This window comes from Schistocerca americana, chromosome 11, assembly GCF_021461395.2.
Source record: "Schistocerca americana isolate TAMUIC-IGC-003095 chromosome 11, iqSchAmer2.1, whole genome shotgun sequence".
NCBI classification, from domain to species: domain Eukaryota; kingdom Metazoa; phylum Arthropoda; class Insecta; order Orthoptera; family Acrididae; genus Schistocerca; species Schistocerca americana.
The window spans coordinates 66,814,695-66,831,313 of record NC_060129.1 but is presented as its reverse complement, the minus strand read 5'-3'; the positions used below and the strand labels follow the sequence as shown (position 1 = coordinate 66,831,313).

The window sequence follows — 16,619 nt, the reverse complement described above, 5'->3', positions numbered from 1 at the left end:
GAATGGATTGAAAAAATTCTGAAATGGTCGCACAAGTGTTACACATGATGAAGGAGCCGAACAACCGTTTACCGCCACAAATGAAGAAACCACTGAGCATTCATGTGAAATGATTCTCTTAGATAGACGATTAACTATTGATGACGTGGCACATCGTCTGCAAATTAGTCACAGTTCTGCCTATGTAATCATCCACAACAGACTTGCGTTTCATAAAGTTTGTGCAAGATGGGTCCCAAATTAACTCACACAGTTGCATAAATGAATGTGGTTGGACACCTGCAGAAAATATTTGGATTGCTATGGTAATGAAGGGAACAACTTCTTAGACAAGATCATTATTGGTGACGAAACATGGATCCATCATTACAAGCTGGAAAGTAAACAGCAGAGTATGGAATGGAAACAACCAAATTCGCCATGCAAGAAAAAGTTCAAGAGACAACCATCCGCAGGAAAACTGATGCCTACTGTTTTTTCGACGCACAAGGCCCAATACTGGAACATTATGGGGAAAGGGGCACAACAATAAACAATGTATGTTATAGAGAGATGTTTACTACCAGGCTAAAGCCTACAGTTCGAAGCAAATGCCCAAATGCTGAGGATTGCTGTCAAAAGGTGTTGTGTTGTTGCACGACAAAACCCTTCTGAATACTGCTGCCCACACTGCTGAAACACCCCAGAAACTCAAATTTGAAGTACTGGATCATCCTCCATATAATACTGATCTTGCCTGTTCTGACTATCACTTGTTTGATCCAATCTAACAGGCATTAAAGGGCCGTCGATTTGCCTTGGATGAAGCAGTGAAAGAAGCGGTGCATTCCCGGTTCACAGCTCAACTGAGAACCTTCTTTTATGAGGGAATCAGGAGGCTTATACAACGATGGACCAAGTTTGTTGAAACGCAAGGAGGCTATGTCGAAAAACGATGTTCTTGTTAAGTTTCCTGTTTGATTACAATAAAATTTTATAACTACTTTGTGTATAATAATTGACTTAACCTCGTAGGTTCTTCCTTGTAGCAAGGGGAGAAAGATTTCGCGCTACGTTAATCTACACCATGTAGGTGCTCACCCCCTCCCTCTTTTTTTAATGAAAAGAAGGAAGAAGAAACATTACTTGACCTCAATACTAATGTTAAGATTCGTCATGAATTTTTACATCATTTGGTTCATCATAATAGACCCTAACAGATGGTACCTTCTAATCAGGGCACAAAGTCCTTAGGCCACCATCCAGTCACACTTATAGAGGGTGTAAATGATAGAAGCTGCCATAATTATACAGCAGGTACATGTCATTGTGCTTGACAAAAAAAAATCTATTGAGATATCACTGTATCACATTCTTTATTTTTGTATTCCGAAAAGGCAGATATTTGTGGGTTTGATAGTTGATGCACTTCTGTTTACATTGTCATCTGATGGCGTACAGCGTTTCTTGTCTATTAAAGACATTGACACAGTGGTCAGAGAAAGGTAATGGATGAAGCAGAGCAATGTAAGCATTGGACGTGTACAAGAATGCTGCGTGGTGTCTAGGTATTAAAATACTACCGAAACAAGCAGTTTAAACAGTCACTGGCTGGTTGACAACATATAATCCATTTTACATAATCAATGAACTAAGTACAACCAGATGTTTTCTCTGTTGCAACATTACCATAAAGGAGGTCATGGTAGTAAAGAAAAGCTACATAAAATAAAATGTGTTTCCCGTAGTACAAAATGAATCAATTATAATTTGTTGTGCATTAATACAATCAACTGTTTTCTCTTTTTACAATAAAACTGCAATGAAAATTAAATTCAGGTTGTTTCCCCTTGCTACAATAGTACTGTAATGAAACCCACATTACTTTGTTTAGTGTTACACCAGTGTTCAAAATGCCCGCCATTCATTTCAACACGTGCTTCATGACGGCGAACCCAGTCTTGTCGCACTCATTCACGCGTGTGCTCATTTGCCTTCACGGTATTGGCAGCATCGAAAATCCTCTGTGTAAGTTCATCCACACTAATTACTTTCTGGACATAAGTAATTCCCTTCATAGGGCCCGAAAAGTAAAAAAAATCCAGTGAATTTAAATCAGGACTGCATGCTGGCCATCAATATGCACAAAAACATCCTATCCATTGTCCTAGAAATCGTCCATTCAAAACCTCCATACTGTGTGACCAGTGTGGGGTGGAGCACCACCATGGAGGAACCATGTGTTGCGACATATGGCTAATGGAACATTTTCCAATGAAGTTGTTAGCAATGTCTCCTCTAGATAGTTTCGGTAATTGTTAGGAATCCATCATGCAGGTAAAACGTAAGGGCCAATAATTAAATCATCGATTATACCTGCCCGTACATTTACAGAAAAGTGATACTGAAAATGTGTTGCTACTACTTGGCATGGATTGTGTTCATTCCTCGTGTGCACGTTATGAAAATTAGTTATTCTGTCGTGAGTCAAACACGGTTCAATCTGTGATGAGTATTTTGTTTACCATGCAATCTGTTGTTGTCTACTTGTTTCTGATTCACTCTCGCTATATCTTTATGCGCAGGGGCAGGGGTGATCCTAGAAGTCAGTCAAGGGGGGTTTTTGGGGGAATGGAATATCGCTTAACTAAACGAGAGTTGGGGTCCTCCACCGACAAATTGTTAAAATTTGGTGTTGCTTAAAGTAGTTTTTGGTAACATGTCTACAGAATGTGTGTGCTCATGAAAATAATACAATTTGTCCCAGATGTCCGGCAATTTCGAAGTTTTTTGTGTGGGGTCAGCAGTTTGTGTTGGTAGGCATACGCAGCATAGGCCTATTTAGCTTCCTTGATTATTGTAAGAGGTATTCGTACATTAATAATCATCCAGTGTATATTATTAAATAGTAAGATGCCCTTTTTAAGTTAAATGCTATTTATTGGTTTAGCTACATTGCAACCTGTATTGCTATATTATCATAAAAGTGGTTGAATCTGTTGAAGTTATGTAGTTGCTGATTTCTGAAGTCATTTTATCCAGTGTAACATGATACTCCATTGGGGGGTGGGGGGGTTGGGGCTATAGCCCCATAGCTAACCCCTTGCCACCGCCCCTGCGCAGCACTAAATAATGCGAACCGATCGCTTACATAAGTGTACCTGTGTTGGAGGATGTGTGGGACAGGTGCCCTTAGTTTTTGATTCTCTTTAATGGATTCTTCCAGTCTACTATGCATAATGTTTCCACAAGTCACATCTAATCTTTGTGCGCTGTCCAGTGTCAACTTTTCCAAAAACATTGTCCCGAGTCGAACACTTTTTTTTTTTTTCCTGGAACATTTGTAGGAAATGGACAAACATTTTACTAGATGTTTTAAATCATTTGGTTGTGATTTACTAACATGATCTTTTTTTGGCAGCTTATACCAATTACATCTTGTATGTCGGTTCGTATATGCCTAAAATACTTCTCCTTAACTTTCTGCCAGTTACTCATCTTGTTCCCATTGTGATAATCTAACTACTTCTCATCTTGTAGCAGACTCTTAGAGTTAATGAGACAAATGTATTATCATCTATGAAACTTCCAAAATAAATATAATCTTAAATCATTACAGTGCCAGATGTTTTATCTGCCAAGTGCCTGAACCTAGTCTGAAGAGCCAGTAGTTACTCAGATACCCTGAATTTTGAAACTACGTGTTGGTCAGTTGATATGACTGTCAGGTTTTCCATGATAATAGCTTACCCTTGCTCTTTGTAGGAAGGTGCTCCCACAAACAGTGATGTTATTTTATTCCTTATTTGTCTTCCACATGTACACTACTGGCCATTAAAATTGCTACACCAAGAAGAAATGAAGATGATAAATGGGTATTCATTGGACAAATACATTATACTAGAACTGTCATGTGATTACATTTTCATGCAATTTGGGTGCATAGATCCTGAGAAATCAGTACCCCGAACAACCACCTCTGGCCGTAATAACGGCCTTTATACACCTGGGCATTGAGTCAAACAGAGCTTGGATGGCTTGTACAAGTACAGCTGCCCGTGCAGCTTCAACACGATACCACAATTCATTAAGAGTAGTGACTGGCGCATTGTGACGAGCCAGTTGCTCGGCCAACATTGACCAGAAGTTTTCAGTTGGTGAGAGATCTGGAGAATGTGCTGGCCAGGGCAGCAGTCGAACATTTTCTGTATCCGGAAAGGCCCGTACAGGACCTGCAACATGTGCCCCTATTCCGGCTGAAATGTAGCGTTTCGCAGGGATCGAATGAAGGGTAGAGCCACGGGTCGTGAAACATCTGAAATGTAACGTCCACTGTTCAAAGTGCCGTCAGTGTGAACAAGAGGTGACAGAGACTTGTAACCAATGGCACCCTATACCATCACGCCGGGTGATACGCCAGTATGGCGATGACGAATACACGCTTCCAATGTGTGTTGACTGCGATGTCGCCAAACACGGATGCGACCATCATGATGCTGTAAACAGAACCTGGATGCATCCGAAAAAATGACATTTTGCCATTCGTGCACCCAGGTTCGTCATTGAGTACACCATCGCAGATGGTCCTGCTTGTGATGCAGCATCAAGGGTAACCAGAGCCGTGGTCTCCGAGCTGATAGTCCATGCTGCTGCGTCGAACTGTTTGTGCAGATGGTTGTTGTCATGCAAACATCACCATCTGTTGACTCGGGGATCGAGATGTGGCTGCACGATCCGCTACAGCCATGCGGATAAGATGCCTGTCATGTCGACTGCTAGTGATACGAGGCCGTTGGGATCCAGCACGGCGTTCCGTATTACCCTCCTGAACCAACCAATTCCATATTCTGCTAACAGTCATTGGATCTCGACCAACGCGAGCAGCAGTGTCGCGATACGATAAACCGCAATCGTGATAGGCTACAATCCGACCTTTATCAAAGTCGGAAACGTGATGGTACGCATTTCTCCTCCTTACACGAGGCATCACGACAATGTTTTACCAGACAACGCCGGTCAACTGCTGTTTGTGTATGAGAAATCGGTTGGCAACTTCCCTCATGTCAGCACGTTGTAGGTGTCGCCACCGTCGTCAACCTTATGTGAATGCTCTGAATAGCTAATCATTTGCGTATCACAGCATCTTCTTCCGGTCGATTAAATTTTGCGCCTATAGCACGTCATCTTCATAATGTAGCAATTTTAATGACCAGTAGTGTAATAAAATAATCTTCAGTCTTGATAAATTTGCTACATGATCAAAGTCCAAACAGAAAAGGGTAATAAATTCCTGTAGTAATTTCTTGATGTAAATACTTAGCCTCCTCATGTTAAGTTTCAGTACAGTCCAGATATCTAACTCCAAGGCATGAGATGACAAAAATATAGTAAATTTTGATTACAAATATGTGTAGCAAGTTGTTAGTAATTATTTTCTATTTTAACTGTCAAACCAAATTTCTTCCATTCCAGATTCATGTTACACTCCAGGACTGCCATGTGAGAGAGTCTGCTGTATGTAAAATCCATTAAAATTTTGTTACTCTTAAAGTATTTTCCTTTTCACTATATTCTTTACTATTATTTATCATTATTATTTACTCCTTCATACTGGGAAATAGTTATCGACAGAATTAGATAACAGAGTACCTTGTTATATGCTACCTCTGTATATACATCAGAGCAATTTTTAGTACTCACTGTCAGCTTTTCTGTACAAGTTTTTACAGAAGCATTTTTGCATGTAGCTTTCATTGACAGTGTTAGATATCTCTTACTCTGAGGTGCTCCTTAAGACATCCATGTAGAGTTGGAAGCTCTGTCGTGTACTTGGTGTGACATAAAGGCATTTTCTGACAAATTTCTAATGCCACACATCGCCCAAGGAATATCTCAAATAAACAATAATACAACACAAACAAAATATGTGTACTAATATGTAACAATACATGCAAAATGTGGGCCTATGTGCCTTACATTATTAATAAACTGCACAATTCCTCATTTTTAGAGTTCCGTATCTCAGCTGATAAAAATGGAACCCATACAGGATCACTATGTTATCCGTCCGTCTGTCTGCCTACCCGTGCGGCCATTTTTATTTTATTTATTTACGCGTCAAGTTCTGTAAAACCAAATTGAGGAGCAAATCTCCAAGGTCCTGGAATGTGTCAGTACATGACATTACAACATAAAAGTAATAACAGATAAAAATAAAATGTGTATGAGCCTGAAAAATGTCAAGCCATAAGTTTCAGTAAACCCAGTCAGCAATATAACGTAAGAATCAGCTTGATTTTTAAGGAACTCCTCAACAGAATAGGAGGAGTGACCCATGAGGAAACTCTTTAGTTTATATTTGAAAGTGCATGGATTACTGCTAGATTTTTGAATTCTAGTGGTAACTTCTTGAAAATGGTTGCAGCAGTATACTGCACACCTTTCTGCACAAGAGTTAAGGGAGTCCAATCCAAATGCGGGATTGATTTCTGCCGAGTATTAATTGAGTGAAAGCTGCTTATTCTTGGAAATAAGCTAATATTATTGACAAGAAATGACAGTAAGGAATATATATATTGAGGCCAATGTCGAAATACCCAGACCTGTGAACAGGGGTCTACAAGAGGTTCGTTAACTTACGCGACTTATTGCTCGAACCACCTGTTACTGGGCCAAAACTATCCTTTTAGGATGGGAATAGTTACCCAAAAAACATAATACCATATGACATAAGTGAATGAAAATAAGCAGAGTAGACTAATTTTCATGTTGGGCGATCACTCAGTTCAGATTGCATTCGAATCGTAAAAATGGCAGCATTAAGTCTTTGAACAAGATCCTGAGCGTGTGCTTTCTACGACAGTTTACTATCTATCTGAACACCTAGAAATCTGAACTGTTCAGTTTCACTAATCATATGCCCATTCTGTGAAATTAAAATGTCAGGTTTTGTGGAATTGTGTTAGAAACTGTTAAAACTGAGTCTTACTGTGATTTAGCGTTAGTTTATTTTCTACAGGCCATGAACTTAATGTCGTGAACTGCACTATTTGAAACCGAGCCAATGTTGCGCGCAACATCCTTTACTACCAAGCTAGTGTTATCAGGAACAGACATATTTTAGAGTTATCCATAATTATTTATTTATTTACATAGTTTATGCCCACATTGGAGCACTAAAATCAAACATAATACAACAGTCTACAATGATTAAATTTAGGTCTTAGCAGTCAGCAATTTCTTCGTTTTCCAAAACTTCTTCATTCGCAGTGATCTGGCTGCTCGTTCTTCTGCAGATATGAAATATTTCCTCCATTCTGATGGTTAGAATCTCAGCCGTGTGTATTTGTTCTCCAGAAGCAGTTTCTCTTCACTTTGTTGAATTTGGTGCGTGGTGATGTTCAGTTCATCCAGATCACTTTGTACTTCTTTAAACCAGATGTTTTTGGTTTTACTGTTCCAGAAGTAGTCAAAAAGTTGCTTCAGGATTCTAGTATTTGGAAGGTGAGATATGTGGCTGAAAAATGCAATCCTTGTTTTCTGCATTTTATCAAAAATGGATTCACTTTGTTTATACACTACTGAATTTGGCAAAAGTCTCCTCTGCCCATTAACTTGATGTTTCTTACTGATAATTGTTAGGAGTATTCTTATCTCAACTTTCTGCAATTTGTCAGTTGTTGCTTGAGTATTTAGTCGGAATAGTGTTTCACTTGCATATGTTGCTTCCAGTTTAACGATGGAGGAGTAATGTCGAAATTTAGCATTTATTGAGAGAGATTGTTTTTAGTAGGTGGCCACATTGTTCTCTGCGCTCACAGAAGTTCTAATGTTCTACTATCTACTGATGCTCTTTCATTAACATTCCAGGTAATAATGTCACCAAGACATTTAAACTTTATTTTAATTATTTGATCATTATGGAGTATGATACGGGATGTGTCAACCGAGAAAGCTGGGCATCATTTCTGTTTTCCCAAACGAAATTTGCAATCCGATCTTTGCCGCTAGTCGTTCTATTTGTTCTGTCTGAACCTTTGCTTCATTAATATTGTTTGCTAACAGCACCAAATCATCTGCAAATGCAAGGCAGTTAAGTTGAATCTTTCATCCAGTCTTAACAGGTGGTGAGCATATCTTGTTCCATTTGCACATGATTTTGTCCAACACCCAATAGAACAATAATGGAGACAATCAATTGCTTTGTCATAGGCCAGTATGGATCTCAAAAGGTTTAGAGAATTCATTTCTGAACCTTACTCTAGCTTTAGTATATTGAAGGGTGACTGCAACGAGGTTGACACGTTTCTGACGTAAACCAAATTCTTTAAGAATTGACAGTAGAGTTTCACGATGGATACTATCGTAGGCCTTTTTAAAATCAACAAACGTGATCACTAGTTTCTTGTCCCTGACCCTTCGATGTTTCATTATCCATATGAGACTAATAATTTGATCAGGACAGCTTCGTCCTGGACAAAAGCCTCCTTGATATTCGCCTAGTTCACCATCAAGCTGTTCATGAATTCTGAAATACAGAACCTTGGAAGAAATTTTATAAGTAATATCCAGTCGGGATATACCCCTATAATTATTTGGATCCAATCTATCTCCTTTTTTGTGTAGTGGATGGATTATCGCAACATTCCATTCCTCTGGCAACTTGTCAGTATTCCAAATGTCAGTAAGATGTTTAAGTTCAGGATAATTTGTACATTTGCATATTTCTAAAGTTCTGCCACTAGTTGGTTCTCACCTGCTGCTTTATAATTCCGAAGTGAGTTAATCGCTGCTTGTACTTCATCTGGAAGTGGTGGTATAAGTCTTTCTAAATGTGTTTTGTTTCTTGGATAGGGGTCAGATTCAGAATGATGTTCAGGTTCCACACTATTTAGTAACTATTTGAAATATTTAGCCAATATCATTGAATTGTCGTAATTGTTGTGTGCTGCCTTTCCGTTTGTATCCTTCATCATAAGAGTAGGTGGAGTGTATTTCGACTGGTACTGTTTGAATGTCTGTTAGTAATGTCTGGTTTTGTGGTGATTGAAAGCATCCTCCATAGATTTTTACCGATTCCTTATGAAATTGCCTTTTGACCCAACTGATTTCTTTGGCAGTTGATCATCTAGCATTTATTAATTCCTCCCTGGAGCTTTCAGTTCTCTTTTGTCAGTAATTTAACCAGGTCTTACGTTTACATTGAATCACTACATCACATTCCTCATTCCACCAAGCATGTTTCTCGCGTTTCCATACAAGAGCTACTTCTTCAGCTAAGGCTTTTAATCAATTGACAGTGGCTTCTAGATTGTCACTTAAAGGTATTCTTGATCTCTCTTAATATATTTGATTATTAATATTATAAGTAGGATCATATGTTCTCTTTGTATCTAACTTTTGAGGCTTGCATTTTCTTTTAGGTTTCAGTTAGATTTTAATTTTAGAAATGTGGTGGTCTGAATAAACATCAACGCCACACAGCACTTATAATAGACTTCCTTATGGTATTTCTGATCCATGGCCACATCTATCTGGAACTCTAGTAGCTTGATGTTAGGACATTTCCATGTCATTTACTTATGTGATCTTCTCTTAAACCTTGTTGTCTTCAACACCAATCCATTTGTAGAATGAAATTCAATTAACCATTCCGCATTCCTGTTAATAAGTTTATGAACTGGCCATCGCCCCACCACACCTCGAAATTTCTTCTCTCGTCTTGTCTTCGCATTACAGTCTCCAAGCAGAATTTTAATGTTAGTTTCTAGTATGGTCCTTACTAGTTGATCAAGTTCATCCCAGAATTTTTCTGTTCCATCCTTGTCAGTTCTATTTTTAACATTAGTTGGAGCATCAATATTTATCAGTGTATATCTTTTGTTTTCCACCTTAATTGTCAACAATGCCATTCTTGAGGAATTGGACGAAAGATCGTCAATGGAATCAAGTATTCTATTGTGTACCAAGAAACCCACACCAAATTGGGGAAGATTTTCTATTATCCTTTCTCCTGGTGGTCCCTTATAAATTCGATATCCCCCTGATTCGATAGTGTCCCGGTTAACTCTTGAAGGGCTGTGATAACTATGTTCTGTTGATCTAAGACATCTGTTAAATGTTTCAATTTACCAACTTTCCTTAAAGAATTAATTTTAGCATCTTCTTATGTGGAATATGTTGCTTGTTTGTTCATTCAGTGCATCGCTAGGTGCTCAGACTCGCCTTTGTACTCTACGTGACACCCCACCGTATCCGAATGGTGTCTTCGCCTGGATAATCTCTACGTGACTGTCCAAACCGGTGGATTCTTTTAATAGAAGACTCCTCATATTTGTTTGATTATCTGATCAATGATTAAGTGTCTGACCAAGGTCAGGGTTTACGATTCCAGTTACCCGTAATACTAGAGGGCTTATCATTTATATAAATAAGGAACAGGAGTGGCCCCAACATTGATCCATCTGTTGAGACTCCTTTTTTCCAGGAATGGGTACAGGTATCAAGTGTACCAAGTTGAAATTTTTTGTCAGCTACTATGGTTCCTTGGCAGTGTAAAATATTTAAGCTTCTCCAAGTCAGTGCAGTATGGCCACTTATTTCACATATTTGACACCCACAAACCCACTCGTCAAATCCTATAGCGTGCTTTACATTGACTTACAATAGTAAAATTTGGCAAGAAGCACGGTTTCACAGTACGAATCTCAGTTGAATAATGGCTTTTTCAGTCTTCATTTTAAAATAGCCTTCACCTCCCAACAATGTGAGAAGTCTCCAGAAAGCCCCATATCTAACTACAGTCGGGAATAAATCCGAGATTCATCAGTGGGACTGGATTGTGTACATAGCATACACTTACGACACCACCTCCAGCTGGTTCATACCAACTTGTGTCAAAAATATACACAAAGACAAAAATGGTGAACAGTTTAGAGTCAGAAAGGAAAAAGTTGCACAAAAATACCACACTCAGTTTCCATGAAAGCAGTTGGAATTTATGGATCTGCTATGTGATATAAGGCATACGCATATGTAGTGTATGTGTGTTCGCAAAATGACTGGACAGAATTCACACCCACACTCAGAAATACACCTCCTATTGTTGTAGTCTTTCCAGGATTGGAAGGTAACTGTTGATGGTGAATACTTTGGAACACCAGCTCCACCCCAGACAGCACTAGCCTCCTCCTGCAAACCCTACAAATGCTATCGGTCGACTCCTCGATTTCAAGAATTCCAAACTGCTTTCACCCGATCGACTTAAGCAACAGAATTCAGGCATTTCCATTGCCTGTTATTGACACCCACTAACAACACGTACTGCTCAGTAATTCGTGGGAAGTATATCGAAGAGACATTGATAAGAATATTTTCTCTATTGAGTTTTAATTAGAGTGTGATGGTGAAGTTGTCTGGTCCTATATAAGGACAGTTTTAGAGTCATTCGAAGATAGTTTGACCACTGCACGGACCCTCATATGGAAGATACAATAACAGATACACTACTGCTAATTAATTTCAGTACACCCAATAAATGACATCTAGATTCTGTAGATAAGGTCTAATACCATGGGTACGGTTGACGAAGCAAAGGAATAGTACAACAGTTGTACAGATGTCATGATTTTTGTTTGTGGTCATAGAGATACAACAGTATCCAACAAACAGTGTTGTATACATAAATATTATGTACCTATCTGATATGTTTGTTTACCTATTTGGCGACAGACGCCGCATTTAGTGGACCTGTATTTTCCCTGTAGTGATGTGATGTCCGCAGCGAATGACAAGCGTTGCTAAGATACATAACGTGTGGTTCCTGCATTTCAGTTCCTTCGTGACATTGAAGCAGAAGGGTGTGGTCTTTGCTTCGGAGACTTGGAGGTGGAGGTAAAAATCTGCGAATGACCAGCGCTATGTCCCCAAATACAGTTGCGGTTCACATCAGGAAGACGTCCAGGGCCCCAAAGGAACGAGCCCATACTATAAAAATTAAAAAGGAGCTTAAAGAGCTAAAATCGACAGCAGAGAACAATACATCTTATTCCCAACCCTTTTCAGTTGAAGAGTTAAATATGGCCCTGAACGATATAAAACCAAGAAAGGCCCCAGGGTTTGATGGGATTCACCCAGAATTTCTGCTCCACTGTGGTAAATTTGCAAGATTATGGCTTGCGCGATTCTTCTCTAATGTGTTGCAAACTGGACAAATTCCGCACACTCTCAAAAAGGCTAAAATTGTTGCCATATTAAAACCGGGCAAACTGAGTGACCAACCTCAGAGCTACCGCCCAATCGCCTTACTCAGCATGATCTATAAATTACTGGAGAGACTTACGTACAACAGAATGAGCGAAGTCATCCTGGAGGCTGTACCGGTAGAACAGGCGGGCTTCCGGCCGAAAAGAAGCTGCACGGATTGGGTCCTCGCTCTAACAACCTACATCGAGGCGGGCTTCCAAAGACAGCAAAAAACATCAGTGGTATTTGTTGACCTGACGGCGGCGTTCGACACTGTCTGGAGACAGGGCCTGATTTATAAGCTCCTCCGCATCGTGCCATGTCTAAAAACGGCTAACCTTATCAACGAAATGCTCTGCAATAGACCATTCCAGGTTGTCATTGGTAACAACAGAAGTAAATTCATGAAAATAATGGCCTGCCCCAAGACTCAGTACTGGCTCCACTGCTTTTCAGCATGTATATAGCCGATATGCCTAGGACGAGATCCAAAATGTTCGGATATGCGGACGACTGGGCCTTGGCCACACAACACCGAGTGATGGAGGGAACTGAGATCACACTATCCAGCGATTTGACCACTCTAGGAAAATACTTCCGTGACTGGAGGCTCCAACCCAGCCCATCCAAAACAGAGGCCACTTGTTTCCACCTGAATAACAAATTAGCAAACAAAGAGCTCAAGATCTGCTTTGATGGCGGCATTCTTCCATATAATAGAACACCAAAGTATCTGGGCGTGACACTCGATAGAACATTGAGCTATAAACAACACCTTGTAAACACTGCTGAAAAAGTCAGAACTAGAAACAACATTGTCTAATAGCTTTGTGGCACTAGTTGGGGGTCCACTGCCTCCGTTCTGCGTAGCTCTGCACTAGGACTTGTCTATTCTGCAACAGAGTACTGTTCCCCAATATGGTTAAATAGTGCTCACATCAAGAAGGTGGATGCAGTCTTGAACCAAACGATGAGGGTTATCTCTGGAATGATCAGGTCAACTCCTGTCCAATGGCTGCCTGTATTGAGCCATATCCCGCCACCACATTTGCGCAGAGAACACGCACTTGTCAGGGAGTGTCGAAAAATCCAAAATAGCCCAGATCTTCGTATCCACACCCTGAGTAATGGAATTGAGCAAAATAGATTGAAATCCAGACACCCCCCTCTCGCAAGTGCCAAAGATCTGGTAAAGAACGCTTTTATTCTTGAGGACCGCTGGAGAGAAGAATGGGAGGAAAAGACACCGCCTCAGGTTAACACCTTATTGGGAACATCTAACAGACCTCGGGGCTTTGATTTGCCCTGCAAAATCTGGTCTACCCTTAACAGGAGCAGGACGAGCCACGGCCGTTGTGCGGACTCCTTGTACAAATGGAGCATAGTGCCATCACCACAGTGCGACTGCGGCGCTGACAGGCAGACAATTCACCATATCGTGGTAGAATGCCCTCTGAGGGCCTACCCTGGGCCAACAAGGGACTTCATGGATGCGACTAACAGTGCAATCGATTATATTTCTAACCTAGATGTTTGTTTGTGATATTGTAACTGTTTTGTGTGTTATGTACTTTTAGATTTTTCATACGTGATTTGTACTTCCCATACGCTAAATAAATAATTGAAGTGTGCACACTGATAGTATGGCTTCACGAGTGGAGATGTCCGTAGAAAAACTGGCTGGTATTGTAGCACATAGCCAAGCAGGTTTCTCTATTCGCCAAATTGTGAAACAGTGTAGTGTGTCTGTAGGGGGAGTCAATACACCTTTCACTGCCAGGAGACAATAGGTAGCAATAAGGACATACCATGACCAGGACGAACTCGTAAAACAACCAAAAGTGAGATAAATATATCAGAATTACCAGTAAGAGAAACAGATTCAAAACAGTGCCTCAAATTCATGCTGAATTGGTAGAAGTGAACACGACAACAACATCTGTTGCAATAGTAAAAAGGAGGCTGACTGAAATCGGGTTGAAAGGATATGTCACAGTAAGGAAACCCCTTCTAAGGAGATTTGAATGGGCTAGAAAACACCGTAGTTGGACACTGGAAGAGTGGATGAAGGTGTTATTCACCGATGAATCGGAGTTACAGATTTTTGGAACCAGAAGGATAACATTTGTTCTCCGATTTGTAGGGCAAACGGTAGCCGAGAAGTGTGTTCTACCTACAGTTAAACACGGTGGAGGTTCTATTATGGTTTGGGTATGTTTTGCTGTGGATAGAGTTGGTGACGTAGTGTAAATAGAGGGGTGTATGGATCAGAAGCAGTACCACCACATACTTCAATATCGGGCAATATGAAGTGGATTGCACTTAATAGGGAAGGGGTTCACCTTAAAACAGGTTAATGACTCAAAACATTGGTCAGCATACTGTTGAACTACATTGCATCAAAGGAAGAACAGAAAGTACTGAATGATATGGTATGGCCGTCTCAAAGCCCTGATTGTAATCCCATTGAAATAGTCTGGGATGAAGTGTACAGATATATCATGGAAGTTAATATATCCAGCAAGGAATATCTCTGGAGTATTGTTAAGGATGTGTGGAATCATATAGATCCACAATACCTACAAAAACTGATTGACTGCATGCTTCGACTTTGTGAGACATTCATTAAATCCAAAGGAGGGTACTTTAATGAAAGTAAAATATAATGATTGCGATAGTATTATATATGTGGAAGTTAATATAATAATATTTTGTGAGAAATAATGTTCGATTTGTGTTGTAAATATGAAATAGCAGGGTGTATCGAAAATAATGAGCGGTAGTGTACCTCTGGCATAGAGAAACAAGGGAAACAGCTGAAAACAAGTGTCACCAGGTTGGTTTCAAAGAGTACTCTATGGCATTGGTCCTGTACTTAGCTTGCATTTATCATGAATTCCTGCCCAACTCAAAGTCCAAAGTGAGTGGAAAAAAGCGTAAGTGGCTCCTGTATGTAAGAAAGGTTGAATAACCGATTCACAAAATTACAGACTAATATCTTTAACATTGATTTGCTACAGAGTTCCTGAATGTATTTTCAATTCAAATGTAATAAATTTCCTGAATACTGAAATGCTTCTGTCCTTCAGTCAGCACAGTTTTAGAAAGCATCACTCATGTGTCATGTGAAACTTGGCTTTTCCTTTTCCCATATGATATCCTTTGAACTGTGAATGAAGGGCAGGATGTAGATTCCATATTCCTAGATTTCTAAAAAAAACATTTGACACAGTGCCTCACTACAGACTGTTAACGGAGATACGAGCGTATGGAATAGGTTCTCAAATATATGAGTGGCTCATAAGTAACAGAACACAGTATGTTGTTCTCGATGGTGAGCGTGTCATCAGGAGTGACCCAGGGAAGTGTAATAGGAGCTATGTTATTTTCTGTATACAAAAATGATCTGGCAGATAGGGTGAGCAGCAATCTGCGGCTGTTAGCAGATGATGCTGTAGTGTATGGGATAGTATCATCACTGAGTGACTGTAGGAGGATACAGTATGACTTAGACTATATTTCTAGTTGGTGTGATGAAAGGCAGCTACCTCTAAAAGTAGAAATATATGAGTTAATGTAAATGAGCAAGAAAATATTTGTAATGTTTGATTATAGCATTAGTAGTGCATTGTCTGTAATGTTTGATTATAGCATTAGTAGTGCATTGCTTGACAGTCATGTTGTTTAAATATCGAGGTGTAACATTGCAAAGTGATCTGAAATGGAATGAGCATGTAAGGATTGTAGTAGGAAAGGCAAATGCTTGACTCGAGTTTATAGAGAGAATTTTGGGAAAGTGTGGTTCATCTGTAAAGGCGACAGCATATAGGACACTAGTGCGACCTGTTCTTGAGTAACCTATTCTAGAGTGCCAGGGATGCGCACAAGGGAGAATTAAATGAATACATTGGAGCAATGCAGATGTGGGCTGCTAGATTTGTTACTAGTAGGTTCGATCAGCCTGCAAGTATTATGGAGATGTTTCGGGAACTCGAACTCAAATGGGAATCCCTGGAGGGAAGGTGACACGCTTTTCGAGGAAGACTGTTGAGAATATTTAGAGGACCGGCATCTGAAGCTGACTGCAGATTGATCCTACTGCCACAAATGTACATTTCATGTAAGGACCACGAAGATAAGAGAAATTAGGACCCTTAAGGAGGCATGTGGACAGTCATTTCTCCCTCACTCTGCTTGTACATGTAGAAGGGTTATGGATATCTCAGCCCTCTCCCTGGGGAACCGTAGCCCCCGTCGCCAGAATACCAGAAACCTAGTGTAGCACCCACAATGGCGAACACGACAAGGACACGTATGTGGCCAGGAAATGATATGCAACGAGGCTTTTTGCTACTGTGTGTTTCTTAACTATGAAAAGGTTTTTGAAATACTGCTAC

At 40.0% G+C, this 16,619-nt stretch overlaps 1 long non-coding RNA gene across 1 annotated transcript in view; it reads left to right on the top strand.

Annotated features, from left to right (window-relative positions):
* Positions 1-16,619, top strand: part of LOC124553588 — a 33,056-nt gene that overhangs the window by 6,518 nt on the left and 9,919 nt on the right. Inside the window, exon 2 of the long non-coding RNA XR_006968068.1 lies at positions 5,452-5,493. This is a non-coding gene — a long non-coding RNA (uncharacterized LOC124553588). The remainder of the gene's footprint in view (positions 1-5,451; positions 5,494-16,619) is intronic.